The following is a 16,562-nucleotide window of genomic DNA, read 5'->3' as shown; positions in this document are numbered from 1 at the left end:
TGAAAACAAAAGAAAAATTCTCTTTCTTCTGTGATCCATATTCTAACAGTGTTCATTTTGTCAAACAAATGAATAAGCACAATGGGCAGCACATATTGAGAAGCCAAGACCAAGAAATTTTGATTTTGTGAGTAAATGAATAAAAGAGAAGAAAATGAATGAGATACAGGAGCAGAGAATAGAGTTGTGAGATCCACATTAAAACATGTATATTTATGAGAGAGTAGATCCTAAAATCTCCTGTCATAAGAAACAAAAGCATATATGTATAAACATGTTGTAATGTATGTTAACCAGACTTACTGTGGTGATCATTTCATAATATGTACAAATACTACATCATTATTTTCTAGAACTGAAATTAGTATGATGTTACACATCAAATATATATCAATTAAAATAAGAAAGCATGTACGCTTACTCAATTGTAATACTTTTTAACTGCACTATTAAGGAGCAATATAGAATTTTAATTGATGAGATTAATCAGTTTATGCACTCAAAAATGTATACTTATTTGCTTTGCAGATGAGTAAATATATATATATTAATATAATTAGCTATTACTAGGTTCCATGAAAAAGGATGGCTATGTTTATTTTTCTGTTTTTAATTTTTTAATTTGTATACTCTGTAAACACAAGTAATCATTCTCAAAATGAACAAAAACAATGTTCCTCAAAGACAGATGGGTTTTTAATCCTTAGCCTTTCTCTCCTAGCACTAAAGGAGGTCATTTAAAATAAGGGAACATTCCCTATTTATAAAGAATATAGAGAAGTGCCTTAGGTGCCCCAGGATACCACAAAGTATTTTAGTCTCCAAAATCAGGATATTGATTCCTCCCTTGAATCAAATTATAGCTTATGGCATGATCTCCACATTTACTATATGAGTCAAATTCTTTGCTGTAGAATTCTTGGGAAATGAATTTATGTGAATTTATGCCACATTATTTTGTGGCATAAATATTGGTTTATTATATCAAAACAAGGGTAAATACAGGTTAGTAATGATATGGATATATGACCAAAAAAATAAGGATTTACCTGATCTGTCTCCTCTAACTGCTCCTCCATCAAAGACAGTGGTCTTTTGGTCACTTACCCCCCTCCTCCCCTCTTTCTTTTTACTACTTTACAGCCATTTCTAATTTTTGTTTGTCTCATCCTCTCTTTTTCAATTTTTCCCCATACAATGAAGGGTAAATAGAAGGTTGAAATTACTTAATCTTTATAAGCATATGGTAAGATTCAGTAGCTATTTCTGTACTCTCGTTAAATGGGATACTTTTCAAGATCATTTATTTTTCATTGAAAAACATTTGCTGTTTGAATGTATTTCATTAGAGATAGGTGATCTGACTACCGTGTGAAAAAAAGTGAAAGTGTAAGTTGTTCAGCCAACTCTTTGTGATCCCATGGACTGTAGCCTGCCAGGCTCCTCTGTCTATGGGATTCTCCAGGCAAGAATACTCGATGGGCTTTCATTTCCTTCTCCAGGGGATCTTTCTAGGCCAGGAATTGAACCCAGGTTTCCCACATTGCAGGGAGATCTTTTACCCTCTGAGCCACAGTGGCTTCCATATATAGTAACTGATTTTCACTACTCTATTAAAATGGTCCCTGTCAATATTTATCCTTTAGCTTGTGAAAATGATTAAAAAGACTGAGGAGTTCAGAACAGGTCTAAAATACAGAACTTATATCTTGGATAACTGCAGATTATCTTATTTCCCATTTCTGAGAATTAGCCACGATCAGAAGAAATATTAAGATTCTGTTTCAAGAATTTTAATGCTAATATGCCACAAGGAATCTAGATGTGTGACATCTAGTTCTGATTGAGAGCAAATTGACATTGGCAGAGGCACTGCAAATCATGGTTGGTATGCCCCAAATACCCAGATTCCTCTTGTATTCCCTGGTGGCTCAGACAGTAAAGAATCCACCTGCAAAGCAGGAGATCTGGGTTCGAACCCTGGGTCAGTAAGATCTCCTGGAGAAGGGAATAGCTACCCATTCCAGTATTCTTTCCTGGAGAATTCCATAGAGAGAGAAGCCTGGTGGGCTACAGTCCAAGGGTTATTGTCAGACACAAGTGAACGACTAACACTTTCACTTTTCATACTCCCTTAGGTTATAATAAATTTCAACAAAAGCATCAAATAACTTTCTGGATATTTGATATTGTTCTGTGATGTTATTTTATTCATGCAGTTTTATGTATCTAGGTCAGCTTTTTGGTCCTTTTTGCTTCCATCTGCTCAGTTAGTCCTATATAGGTCTATTAGAATTATTCTATTAGATACCATTGTTGTCGTTGTTCAGTCCCTAAGTCTTTTCTGACTCTTTAGCCTGTAGCCCGCCAGGCTCCTCTCACCATGGGATTTCAGAGGCAAGAATTTCCTTTTCCAAGGGGATTTTCCCAGATCAGGAATCCAATCTGAATCTTCTGCATTGGCAGGTGGATTCCGTATGTCTGAGCCACCAGGAAAGCCCATTAGAGACAATTGCTGCTGCTCAAACTATACTAACCATTATTTTTTGTTTTCAATCATATCTGAATCTTCTATCAGATTACTAAAAAAAGGACAAAAATAAATAAATAAAAGCAACCACAGAAAAAACCCTGAACTTTTTTTACCTACTTTAACAAATCTTTTCACGTGTTAGGCAAGTTTTGGCAAATAAAACAATATGTTATCTTTGAGAAGAAACAAAGTGTGTCAAAAAGATGCAACAGAATTTCTGCATGATTTAACATCTAATAGAAAGGAAAAAGGAAATGATAATTATTTTATGTATCAAATGAGAATCATCATGCTGAAACCTGAAGGAAATACTTGCAGAGAACATTGAGTTCAATAATATTCTCCAATTCAGTGGTTTAAGTTGAATTCTCTTTCTTGGGTAAGCAGAATCCTTCCGGACTAAACATTTATATTGTTTAGTGTGAAACTGAATATTCAGTCAACTTGGATTTGTTTTTACCTACTTTCATAAACTTCAGAGATTCCACAAATATTAATTTTATATTTATCATAAGAATTTTTAATCACCTACATCCTATAGATAAACTGGATTAAAAAAAGTGATTATTGACACTCTTCTCTCTTCATTTCTTGATAATATTCATCTCATATAATGAGATTTTATGATTTCCATTAACACTTACATATGATCTGGAAGAGAGGCTGAAATTTCCCAAAACAATTTTCAAATTATTTCTGTCTTAATGTAACTGCTCCTGCAAATGTAATGCCCTGGTAGTTTATTGATCACTGTTATAATGTGCTTTTTATACTCCTGCACTGTACACTACCCTTCATTGCTACATTAACTTACACCATTTAAAACCCATTTTCTTTCCACTTAACTCTGTACTAATAAAGTCTGACAAAGTTATGAGTTCTCCTTTAATATTTTTTCCTACAGAACATGATTACTGGTATTTCATAGTAGTTAAATGGATGGGCTAGGGAATTAGATACATCTAGGTTGCCTTAAAAATAGCTGTGAAAAGAAGAGAAGTGAAAAGCAAAGGAGAAAAGGAAAGATGAAAGCCTCTGAATGCAGAGTTTCAAAGAATAGCAAGAAGAGATAAGAAACACTTCCTCAGCGATCAATACAATAAATAGAGGAAAACAACAGAATGGGAAAGACTAGAGATCTCTTCAAGAAAATTAGAGACACCAAGGGAACATTTCATGCAAAGATGGGCTTGATAAATGACAGAAATGACATGGACTTAACAGAAGCAGGAGATGTTAAGAAGAGGTGGCAAGAATAAACCGAAGAACTGCACAAAAAAGATCTTCACGACTAAGATAATCACGATGGTGTGATCACTCACCTAGAGCCAAACATCCTGAAATGTGAAGTCAAGTGGGCCTTAAAAAACATCACTATGAACAAAGTTAGTGGAGGTGATGGAATTCCAGTTAAGCTATTTCAAATCCTGAAAGATGATGCTGTGAAAGTGCTTCACTCAATACACCAGCAAATTTGGAAAACTCAGCAGTGGCCACAGGACTGGAAAAGGTCAGTTTTCATTCCAATCCCAAAGAAAGGCAATGCCAAAGAATGCTCAAAATACCACACAATTGCACTAATCTTACATGCTAGTAAAATAACGCTCAGCATTCTCCAAGCCAGGCTTCAGCAATACGTGAACAGTGAACTTCCAGACGTTCAAGCTGGTTTTAGAAATGGCAGAGGAACCAGAGATCAAATTTCCAACATCTGCTGGATCATGGAAAAAGCAAGAGAGTTCCAGAAAAAACTCTATTTCTGCTTTATTGACTATGCCAAAGCCTTTGACTGTGTGGATCTCAATAAACTGTGGAAAATTCTGAAAGAGATGGAAATACCATGCCACCTGACCTGCCTCTTGAGAAACCTTTATGCAGGTCAGGAAGCAACACTTAGAACTGGACATGGAACAACAGACTGGTTCCAAAGAGGAAAAGGAGTACATCAAGACTGTATATTGTCACCTGCTTATTTAACTTATATGCAGAGTACATCATGAGAAACGCTGGGCTGGAAGAAGCACAAACTGGAATCAGGATTGCCAGGAGAAATATCAGTCACCTCAGATATGCAGATGACATCACCCTTATGGCAGAAAGTGAAGAGGAACTCAAAAGCCTCTTGATGAAAGTGAAAGAGGAGAGTGAAAAAGTTGGCTTAAAGCTCAACATTCAGAAAACTAAGATCATGGCATCTGGTCCCATCACTTCATAGGAAATAGATGGGGAAACAGTGTCAAACTTTATTTTTTGGGCTCCAAAATCACTGCAGATGGTGACTGCAGCCATGAAACTAAAAGACGTTTATTCCTTGGAAGGAAAGTTATGACCAACCTAAATAGCATATTCAAAAGCAGAGACATTACTTTGCCAACAAAGGTCCATCTAGTCAAGGCTATGGTTTTTCCAGTGGTCATGTATGGATGTGAGAGTTGGACTGTGAAGAAAGCTGAGCGCCAAATAATTGATGGTTTTGAACTGTGGTGTTATAGAAGACTCTTGAGAGTCCCTTGGACTGCAAGGAGATCCAACCAGTCCATTCTAAAGGAGATCGATCCTGAGTGTTCTTTGGAAGGAATGATGGTAAAGCTGAAAATCCTGTACTTTGGCCACCTCATGCGAAGAGTTGACTCATTGGAAAAGACTCTGATGCTGAGAGGGATCGGGGGCAGGAGGAGAAGGGGACGACAGAGGATGAGATGGCTGGATGGCATCACCGACTCGATGGACTTGAGTTTGAGTGAACTCCGGGAGTTGGTGATGGACAGGGAGGCCTGGCTGCTGCGATTCATGGGGTCACAAAGAGTCGGACACGACTGAGCAACTGAACTGAACTGAAGGTTCACATTTAAATGCTTTTTTGTTTGTTTATTTTTGCTATTTTTAGTTTTAAATTTTATTTTATTTTTAAACTTTAAATTTGGGAAGTTGAGTAATTTAAATTTACTGCAACTGAACACCTCATTTCAAAAATGATATTTAGACTATGTCACCCTGGTGGCTCAGATGGTAAAGCTTCTGCCTACAATGTGGGAGACCTGGGTTTGATCCCCGGGTCAGGAAGATCCCCTGGTGAAGGAAATGGCAACCCAGTCCAGTATTCTTGCCTGGAAAATCCCATGGACAGAGAAACCTGGTAGGCTACAGTCTATGGGGTCACAAAGAGTAGGATAAGACTGAACGACTTCACTTTCACCTTACATTTTTAGTATTATATATGTAATGTGTGAAGGTCATTTAGCCCAATCTTGCCTAAAAAAAGTAAAGAAAATGAAGTTGCTCAGTCATGTCCGACTCTTTCCGATTCCATGCCATGAAGGTTATAAATGGTTTACTGAATCGAAAATACAGTATAAATTTCTGCTAAGATAGACTTCACTTCCAAATTTTCATTTTGTATAGTATGAAAAATACCACTAGGCAGTCCCATTTTATGAAATCCAAAACAGGGAATGTCTTTTAGTTTTCTCATGAAGATAAGTCACTGGGAAATGTTGACAAAATTATTTTAGTATAGACTGATCATGGTGATAGTGACTTAATATGAATTGAAAACAGAAAACAATAATTTCTTCAATGACAGCTGAGACATAAATTATTGAGTACACATCAAATTAAAATGTTAAGCAATTATTAATAGTTAATTGTTAATTTTTATAAAACCCAAAGTACACTCATCTCTCCTAGGCTATCCAAATTAGAACATGTGTGTATTTACTTTTGTAGATACATACGCATCTACCCTAATGAAAACAATTCAATGTATCTTTATAATAATTCTCATACATTATATTCAATAGTGACTTGATAGACCCTACATAAATATGATTTTTAATAACAGAAAAAAAAATCCTTTAAGTTTATACAAGACAAAAGAAAGTTGATCACTCCCTAGTAATGTAGATAATATTAAGAAAATTACTATGTCTAATTAATTATCACTGTATTTCAGTCTGCTTTTGTTGTACAATAAACATTTTAGTGACATAAAACAATATCGTTTAATTTTCAGGTACATTTCTGTAAGTTGGCTGGTGTAAAGCTTAACCAGGTTGGACTCAGCTAGCTTTGGCTCCAAGATAAGGAGTAGAGCCAAGCCCACTCTAGATATCTATGTATTGATTTCATTATACATATATATTTTAAATGTAATCATTTAAATGTTTCAAATATGTGTATACCTAAATTATTTCAATAATGACAGATTGCTGTAGTATATTTCATGATATGGACATACCCTAGGTTTACTTAATCAGTTTCTAACAATGTGTATTTATGTTTTCTTACATTTTCACTATTAGAAAAAAATGTTTCCTCAGGCATTAGTGTACAAACATTGTTACTCTTACATAAGGCAAATCTTTAGAGAATAAAAAGAAATAAAGTAATTGCTATAAGATGTGCACATTTCTAATGCAATAAGTTTTTTTCAAACTGCTTTTTATAGAGCAATTCAATTTCTACTCTCAACAACAGTTGGCATTATTAAAACCTGATGGCTAAAATATGCTAATAATATTCTAATCTGCATTCCCTTTTATTATTAATGAGATAATGTACCCTTTTATGGACCATTTTTATTCCTTCTTTGTTGGCTCCATTTCATAATTGCTTCCAAATTAATTGAGTAGGTTTTATTTTCTTTCTTTGCTTTGTAGGAAATGTTTATATATACTGGATCTTAATACTCTGTATGGTAAACATGTGGCAAATGTTTCTTTTCAGTTGCTGCTTGTCTATTAACAATATTTATGGTGAATCAGAATTTTAATTTTGATATAACCAAGTTTATCAAAGTTTACTTTATGACTATTGCTTTTTATGTCTTGTTAATACTTTTTCTCCTATAGACACAAATATTGCATACTAATTTTTATTCTAATTCTCCTAATATTTTTAAAGCATATACTGCAGAACCATAATCTTATGCTTAAATCCTAGTATGCAATTTAGTAGCTTTATGAGATTTAGCAAGAAACAATCCCTCTGTGCTTCACTTTCCAAAACTAAAAATTAGAATTATACTAAAAAACAGCATACTTGCTACTTGCTGGATCATGGAAAAAGCAAGAGAGTTCCAGAAAAACTTCTGCTTTATTGACTATGCCAAAGCCTTTGACTATCTGGATCACAATCAACTGTGGAAAATTCTTCAAGAGATGGAAATACCATACCACCTGACCTGCCTCTTGAGAAACCTGTATGCAGGTCAGGAAGCAACAGTTCGAACTGGACATGGATCAACAGACTGGTTCCAAATAGGAAAAGGGGTACATCAAGGCTGTATATTGTCACCCTGGTTATTTAACTTATATGCAGAGTACATCATGAGAAATACTGGGCTGGAGGAAGCACAACCTGGAATCAAGACTGCCGGGAGAAATCTCAATAACCTCAGATGTGCAGATGACACCACCCTTATGGCAGAAAGTGAAGAGGAACTAAAGAGCCTCTTGATGAAAGCGAAAGAGGAGAGTGATAAAGTTGGCTTAAAGTTCAACATTCAGAAAATGAAGATCATGGCATCTGGTCCCATCACTTCATAGCAAATAGATGGGGAAACAGTGTCAGACTTTATTTTTTGGGGCTTCAAAATCACTGCAGATGGTGATTGCAGCCATGAAATTAAAAGACATTTACTCCTTGGAAGGAAAGTTATGACCAACCTAGACAGCATATTAAAAAACAGAGACATTACTTTACCAACAAAGGTCCGTCTAGTCAAGGTATGATTTTTCCAGTGGTCATGTATAGGTGTGGTAGTTGGACTATAAAGAAAGCTGAGCACTGAATAATTGATGCTTTTTAACTGTAGTGTTGGAGAAAACCTTTGAGAGTCCCTTGGACTGCAAGGAGATCCAACCAGTGCATTCTAAAGGAGATCAGTCCTGGGTGTTCATTGGAAGGACTGATGCTGAAGCTGAAACTCTAATACTTTGGCCCCCTGATGCTAAGAGCTGACTCATTTGAAAATACCCTGATGCTGGGTAAGATTGAGGGCAGGAGGAGGAGGGGATGACAGTGGATGAGATGGTTGGATGGCATCATCCACCTGATGGACATGGGTTTGGGTTAAATCCAGGAGTTGGTGATGGACAGGGAGGCCTGGAGTGCTGTGGTTCATGTGGTCACAAAGAGTCGGACACAACTGTTTGAACTGAACTGAACTGAACTGAAGTGACATGTTAGAGGAACACATACTCAGTTATATTGTATTGGCTTATCCATTGTGCAAAATTGTATGGTTCTATTTCTGGATCTAGGCACTCAATTTGTTCAATTTACCTATTTGTCTATCTAAGGTGGCCAACTGTCTGAATTAACTCCTGAATTTAATTTCAATGAACATATTTTGGATTGCTAGTAAATAGAAACCTGCTTACTTTTTTGTGTTTTTTGCATTTTATTTTTTTCCTTATTAAACTCAATAATTAGTTCTAGTAGGTTTTGCTTATTTTTGTAGATTCTTTGGAACTTTCTATGTAGACTGGAATGCTATCCATGTGTAAAGACTGGATTATTCTTCTTTTCTAACAATCTGTTTTATGACTGGTAAGTTTTAAAATACTTCAGATTTAAAATACTTCTGTAATTTAGGAAGCTCTTATCTTGACATAATTAAAACTTCCCAATATATTAGTATACCTACAAATAAGCATTTGGAAGAAAAGTAAGTGTCTCACTAAATTTATCAATTAGCCTGACACAGTGTTCCCAAAGCTAAAACATGGCTGAATGTATGCTTACAATCCAAGTCTTTAAAAAAATGAGAAAATATATTATCACTCAGTATACTATGACAATATAATAGATAGTTAATAGTTTTCTCAAAAAGACTTGGTAGATAAATACAAGTAAATGAAAATATAACTATGATTCACTGATATCTTAATTATATAACTTTGTATTTGTTGTTGTTGTTTAGTCACTAAGTTGTATCCCACTCTTTGTGACCCTCATGGACTGTGGCATGCCAGGCTTCCTTGTCCTTCACTCTGTCCCAGAATTTGCTCAAACTAATGTTCATTGAGTCATTGATGCCTTCCAACTGTTTCACCCTCTGTTGCCTCTTTTTCCTCTTGCCCTCAAGCTTTCTCAACATCAGTGTTGACTTTTTGCATCAGGTGGCCAAAGTATTGGAGCTTCAGATCATATCAGTCCTTCCAATGAATTATCAGGGATGATTTCCTTGAGGATTGACTGGTTTGATCCCATTGCTGTCCAAAGAACTCTCAGAGTCTTCTCCGGCACCACACTTTGAAAGCATCAATTCTTAAGCACCCAGACTTCTTTATGGTCCAAATCTTACATTGTTACCTGACTACCAGAAAAACAGTAGCTTTGACTATATGGACCTTTGTGGCAAAATAATGTTTTGCTTTTTAACACCCTGCCTAGGCTTGTCATAGCTTGTCTTCTAAGGAGTAAGTTTTTTTTAATTTCATGGCTACAGTCAATGTCCACAATGATTTTGGAGCCCAAGAAAATAAAATCTGCCATTGTTTCAGTTGTTTCCCCACCTATTTGCCATTAAGTGATGGGACCTGATGCCATGATCTTAGTTTTTGAGCTTTTTAATTTTCAATTCTCACCTTCATCAAGAGGTTCTTTAGTTCCTCTATGCATTCTGTCATTCAGTTAAGTTCAGTTCAGTCATTCAGTTGTGTCCAACTCTTTGTGACCCCATGGACTGCAGCACGTCAGGCCTCCCTCTCCATAACCAAATGCCAGGGTTTACTCAAACTCATGTCCATTGAGTTGGTGATGTCATCCAATAATCTCGTTCTCTGTCATCCCCTTATTCTCCTGCCTTCAATCTTTCCCAGAAACAGGGTCTTTTCAAATGAGGCAGCTCTTCACATCAGGAAGCCAAAGTATTGGAGTTTCAGCTTCAGCATCAGTCCTTCCAATGAACACCCAGGACTGATTTCCTCTAGTATGGACTGGCTGGATCTCCTTGCAGTCCAAGGGACTCTCAAGTCTTCTCCAACACCACAGTTGAAAAGCATCAATACACTGGCACTCAGATTTCTTTATAGTCCAACTCTCATATCCATACATAACTACTGGAAACATAGTTTTGATTAGACTGGCCTTTTTGGTAAAGTAATGTCTCTGTAAATTAATATGCTATTTAGATTGGTCATATGCAAAAGCAGGGAGTCAAGAAATACCTGGAGTAACAGGCAAATTTGGCCTTTGAGTACAGAATGAAGCAGGGCAAAGGATAATAGAGTTTAGCCAAGAGAACACACTGGTCATAGCAAACACCCTCTTTCAACAACACAAGAGAAGACTCTGCACATGGACATCACCAGATGAACAACACCAAAATCAGGGTTATTATATTCTTTGCAGCTAAAGTTGGAGAAGCACTATACAGTCAGCAAAACAAGACCAGGAGCTGACTGTGGCTCAGATCATGAACTCCCTATTGCCAAATGCAGACTTAAATTGAAGAAAGTAGGGAAAACCACTAGACTATTCAGGTATGATCTAAATCAAATCCCTTCTGATTTTATAGTAGAAGTGCCAAATAGATTCAAGAGATTAGATCTGATAGACAGAGTGCTTGAACAACTGTGGACAGAGATTCATGACATAGGAGATAGGGAGCAAGACCATCCTCAAGAAAAAGAAATGCAAAAAGGCAAAATGGTTGTCTGAGGAGGCCTTACAAATAGCTGTGAAAAGAAGAGAAGGGAAAGACAAAGAAGAAAACCAAAGACATACCCATTTGAATGCAGAGTTACAGAGAATAGCAAGGAGATATAAGAAAGCCTTTCTCAGTGATCAACGCAAAGAAATAGAAGAAAACAACAGAATGGAAAAGTCTAGAGATCTCTTCAAGAAAATGAGAGATACCAAGGGAAATTTCACGCAAATATGGGCATGATAAAGGACAGAAATGGTGTGGCCCTAACAGAAGCCCAAGATATTAAGAAGAGGTGGCAAGAATACCAGAAGAACCATCCAAAAAACATCTTCACGACCCAGATAATCATGATGGTGTGATCACTCACCTAGAGCCAAACATCCTGGAATGTGAAATCAAGTGGATCTTAGGAAACATCACTACAAACAAAAATAGTGGGGTGATGGAATTCCAGTTGAGCTATTTCAAATCCTAAAAGATGATGCTGTGAAAGTGCTTCACTCAATATGCCAGCAAATATGGAAAACTCAGCAGTGGCACAGGACTGGAGAAGGTCAGTTTTCATTCCCGTCCCAAAGAAAGAAATGCCAAAGAATGCACAAACTACCACACAATTGCACTCATTTCATGAGCTAGTAAAGTAATGCTTAAAATTCTCCAAGCCAGGCTTCAACAGTATGTGAACTGTGAACTTCCAGATGTTCAAGCTGAATTTAGAAATGGCAGAAGAATCAAATATCAAATTGCCAACACCATTGGATGATCGAAAAAGCAAGAGAGTTCCAGAAAAACATCTATTTCTGCTTTATTGACTATACCAAAGCCTTTGACTGTGTGGATCACAATAAACTGTGGAAAATTCTGAAAGAGATGGTAATATCAGACCACTTGACCTGCCTCTTGAGAAATCTGTATGCAGGTCAGGAAGCAACAGTTAGAACTGTACATGGAACAATAGACTGGTTCCAAATAGGAAAAGGAGTACGTCAAGGCTGTATATTGTCACCCTGCTTATTTAACTTACATGCAGAGTACATCATGAGAAATGCTGGGCTGGATGAAGCACACGCTGGAATCAAGATTGGCAAAAGAAATATCAATAACCTCAGATATGCAGATGACACCACCCTTATGGCAGAAAGTGAAGAAGAACTAAATCTCTTGATGATAGTGAAGGAAGAGAGAAAAAAATTTGTGTTAAAGCTCAACATTCAGAAAACTAAGATCATTGCATCTGGTCCCATCACTTCATGGCAAATAGATGGGGAAACAGAGGAAACAGTGACTGACTTTATTATGGGGGGCTCCAAAAGTACTGCAGATAGTGAAGGCAGCCATGAAATTAAAAGACGCTTGCTCCTTGGAAGAAAATTCGTGACCGACCTAGACAGCATATTAAAGAACACAAATATTGCTTTGCCAACAAAGGTCCATCTAGTCAAATCTATGGTTTTTCCAGTAGTCATAATGTGAGAGTTGAATTATAAAGAAAGCCGAGCGCTGAAGAATTGATGCTTTTGAGCTGTAGTATTGGAGAAGACTCTTGAGAGTCCCTGGTACTTCACAGAGATCCAAGAAGTTCATCCTAAAGGAAATCACTTCAGTTCAGTTCAGTCGCTCAGTCGTGTCTGACTCTTTGTAACTTCATGAATCACAGCACACCAGGCCTCCCTGTCCACCACCAACTCCCGGAGTTCACCCAGACTCACGTCCATCGAGTCAGTGATGCCATCCAGCTATCTCATCCTCTGTCGTCCCCTTCTCCTCCTGCCCCCAATCCCTCCTAGCATCAGAGTCTTTTCCCATGAGTCAACGCTTCGCATGAGGTGGCCAAAATACTGGAGTTTCAACTTTAGCATCATTCCTTCCAAAGAAATCCCAGGGCTGATCTCCTTCAGAATGGACTGGTTGGATCTCCTTGCAGTCCAAGGGACTCTCAAGAGTCTTCTCCAACACCACAGTTCAAAAGCATCAATTCTTCGGCACTCAGCCTTCTTCACAGTCCAACTCTCACATCCATACATGACCAAAGGAAAAACCATAGCCTTGACTAGACGGACCTTTGTTGGCAAAGTAATGTCTCTGCTTTTCAATATGCTATCTAGGTTGGTCATAACTTTCCTTCCAAGGAATAAGCGTTTTTTAGTTTCATGGCTGCAGTCACCATCTGCAGTGATTTTGGAACCCCCCCCCCAAAAAAAAAGTTTGACACTATTTCCACTGTTTCCCCATCTATTTCCCATGAAGTGGTGGGACCAGATGCCATGATCTTCGTTTTCTGAATGTTGAGCTTTAAGCCAACTTTTTCACTCTCCACTTTCACTTTCATCAAGAGGCTTTTGAGTTCCTCTTCACTTTCTGCCATAAGGGTGGTGTCATCTGCATATCTGAGGTGATTGATATTTCTCCTGGCAATCTTGATTCCAGCTTGTGTTTCTTCCAGCCCAGCGTTTCTCATGATGTACTCTGCATATAAGTTAAATAACCAGGGTGACAATATACAGCCTTGACGTACTCCTTTTTCTATTTGGAACCAGTTTGTTGTTCCATGCACAGTTCTAACTGTTGCTCCCTGACCTGCATACAGATTTCTCAAGAGGCAGGTCAAGTGGTCTGATATTACCATCTCTTTCAGATTTTTCCACAGTTTATTGTGATCCACATGGTCAAAGGCTTTGGCATAGTCAATAAAGCAGAAATAGATGTTTTTCTGGAACTCTCTTGATTTTTTGATGATCCAGCGGATGTTGGAAATTTGATCTCTGGTTTCTCTGCCTTTTCTAAAACCAGCTTGAACATCTGAAAGTTCATGGTTCACGTATTGCTGAAGCCTGGCTTGGAGAATGTTGAGCATTACTTTACTAGCCTGTGAGATTAGTGTAATTGTGCAGTGATTTGAGCCTTTTTTGGCATTGCCTTTCTTTGGGATTGGAAGGAAAACTGACCTTTTCCAGTCCTGTGGCCTCTGCTGAGTTTTCCAAATTTGCTGGCGTAATGAGTACAGCACTTTAATAGCATCATCTTTCAGGATTTGAAATAGTTCTACTCTAATTCCATCCCCTACACTAGCTTTGTTCATAGTGATGCTTTCTAAGGCCCACTTGACTTCACATTCCAAGATATCTGGCTCTAGGTGAGTGATCACACCATCGTGATTATCTGGGCTGTGAAGATATTTTTTGTACAGTTCTTCTGTGTATTCTTGCCACCTCTTCTTAATATCTTCTGCTTCTGTTAGGTCTATACCATTTCTGTCCTTTATCAAGCCCATTTTTGCATGAAATGTTCCCTTGGTATCTCTTATTTTCTTGAAGAGATATCTAGACTTTCCCATTCTGTTGTTTTCCTCTATTTCTTTGCATTGATCATTAAGGAAGGCTTTCTTATCTCTTCTTACTATTCTTTGGAACTCTGCATTCAGATGCTTATGTCTTTCCTTTTCTCCTTTGCTTTTCACTTCTCTTCTTTTCACAGCTATTTGTAAGGCCTCCCCAGACAGCCATTTTGCTTTTTTGCATTTCTTTTCCATGGAGATGGTCTTGATCCTTGTCTCTTGTACAATATCACGAACCTCAGTCCATAGTTCATCAGGCACTCTATCTATCAGATCTAGGCCCTTAAATCTATTTCTCACTTCCACTGTATAATCATAAGGGATTTGCTTTAGGTCATACCTGAATGGTCTAATGGTTTTCCCTACTTTCTTCAATTTAAGTCTGAATTTGGTAATAAGGAATACATGATCTGAGCCACAGTCAGCTGCTGGTCTTGTTTTTGTTGACTGTATAGAGCTTCTCCATCTTTGGCTGCAAAGAATATAATCAGTCTGATTTCGATGTTGACCATCTGGTGATGTCCATGTGTAGAATCTTCTCTTGTGTTGTTGGAAGAGGGTGTTTGCTATGACCAGTGCATTTTCTTGGCAAAACTCTATTAGTCTTTGCCCTGCTTCATTCCGTATTCCAAGGTCAAATTTGCCTGTTACACCAGGTGTTTCTTGACTTCCTACTTTTGCATTCCAGTCCCCCATAATGAAAAGGACATCTTTTTTGGATGTTAGTTCTAAAAGGTCTTGTGGGTCTTCCTAGCACCATTCAACTCCAGCTTCTTCAGCGCTACTGGTTGGGGCATAGACTTGGATTACTGTGATAGTGAATGGTTTGCCTTGGAAACAAATAGAGATAATTCTGTCATTTTTGAGATTGCATCCAAGTACTGCATTTCAGACTCTTTTGTTGACCATGATGGCTAGTCCATTTCTTCTAAGGGATTCCTGCCCACAGTAGTAGATATAATGCTCATCTGAGTTAAATTCGCCCATTCCAGTCCATTTTAGTTCACTGATTCCTAGAATGTTGACATTCACTCTTGCCATCTCTTGTTTGACCACTTCCATTTTGCCTTGATTCATGGACCTGACATTCCAGGTTCCTATGCAATATTGCTCTTTACAGCATCGGATCTTGCTTCTATCACCAGTCACATCCTCAAGTGGGTGTTGTTTTTGCTTTGGCTCCATCCCTTCATTCTTTGTGCAATTATTTCTCCACTGATCTCCAGTAGCATATTGGGCACCTACTGATCTGGGGAGTTCCTCTTTCAGTATCCTATCATTTTGCCTTTTCATACTGTTCAGGGGATTCTCAAGGCAAGAATACTTAAGTGGTTTGCCATTCCCTTCTCCAGTGGACCACATTCTGTCAGATCTCTCCACCATGACCCGCCCATCTTGGTGGCCCCATGGGCATGGCTTAATGTCATTGAGTTAGATAAGGCTGTGGTCCTAGTGTGATTAGATTGTCTAGTTTTCTGTGATTATGGTTTCAGTGTGTCTGCCCTCTGATGCCCTCTTGCAACATCTACAATCTTACTTGGGTTTCTCTTACCTTGGGCGTGGGGTATCTCTTCACGGCTGCTCCAGTAAAGCGCAGCCGCTGCTCCTCACCTTTGACAAGTGGTATCTCCTCGCCGCCGCCCTTCCTGACCTTCAACATGGGATAGCTCCTCTAGGCCCTCCTGCGCCCGTGCAGCCACCGCTCCTTGGATGTGGGAAATCAGTCCTGAGTATACATTGGAAGGACTGATGCTGAAGCTGAAACCCCAGTACTTTAGCCATCTGATGTGAAGAACTGACTCATTTGAAAAGACCCTGTTGTTGGGAAAGTTTGAAGCCAGGTGGAGAAGGGGACGACAGAGGATGGGATGGTTGAATGTCATCCATAACTCAATGCACATGAGTTTGAGTAAACTCTGGGAGTTGCTGATGGACAAGGAGGCCTGGAGTGTTGCAGTCCATGGGGTTACAAAGAGTTGGACACGACTGAGCAACTGAACTGACTGATAACTTAAAAGTGGCTTCCCCAGTGCTTCATT

At 38.1% G+C, this 16,562-nt stretch overlaps 1 pseudogene; it reads right to left on the bottom strand.

The window, feature by feature from the left end:
- LOC109567073 (E3 ubiquitin-protein ligase Hakai-like) overlaps positions 1 to 16,183 on the bottom strand; it is a 40,808-nt pseudogene extending 24,625 nt beyond the window's left edge.
- Between the last annotated feature and the right edge of the window lie 379 nt (positions 16,184 to 16,562).

Source organism: Bos indicus, chromosome 12 (genome assembly GCF_029378745.1).
Source record: "Bos indicus isolate NIAB-ARS_2022 breed Sahiwal x Tharparkar chromosome 12, NIAB-ARS_B.indTharparkar_mat_pri_1.0, whole genome shotgun sequence".
NCBI lineage: Eukaryota > Metazoa > Chordata > Mammalia > Artiodactyla > Bovidae > Bos > Bos indicus.
This window is presented reverse-complemented; position numbering and strand designations above follow the sequence as displayed.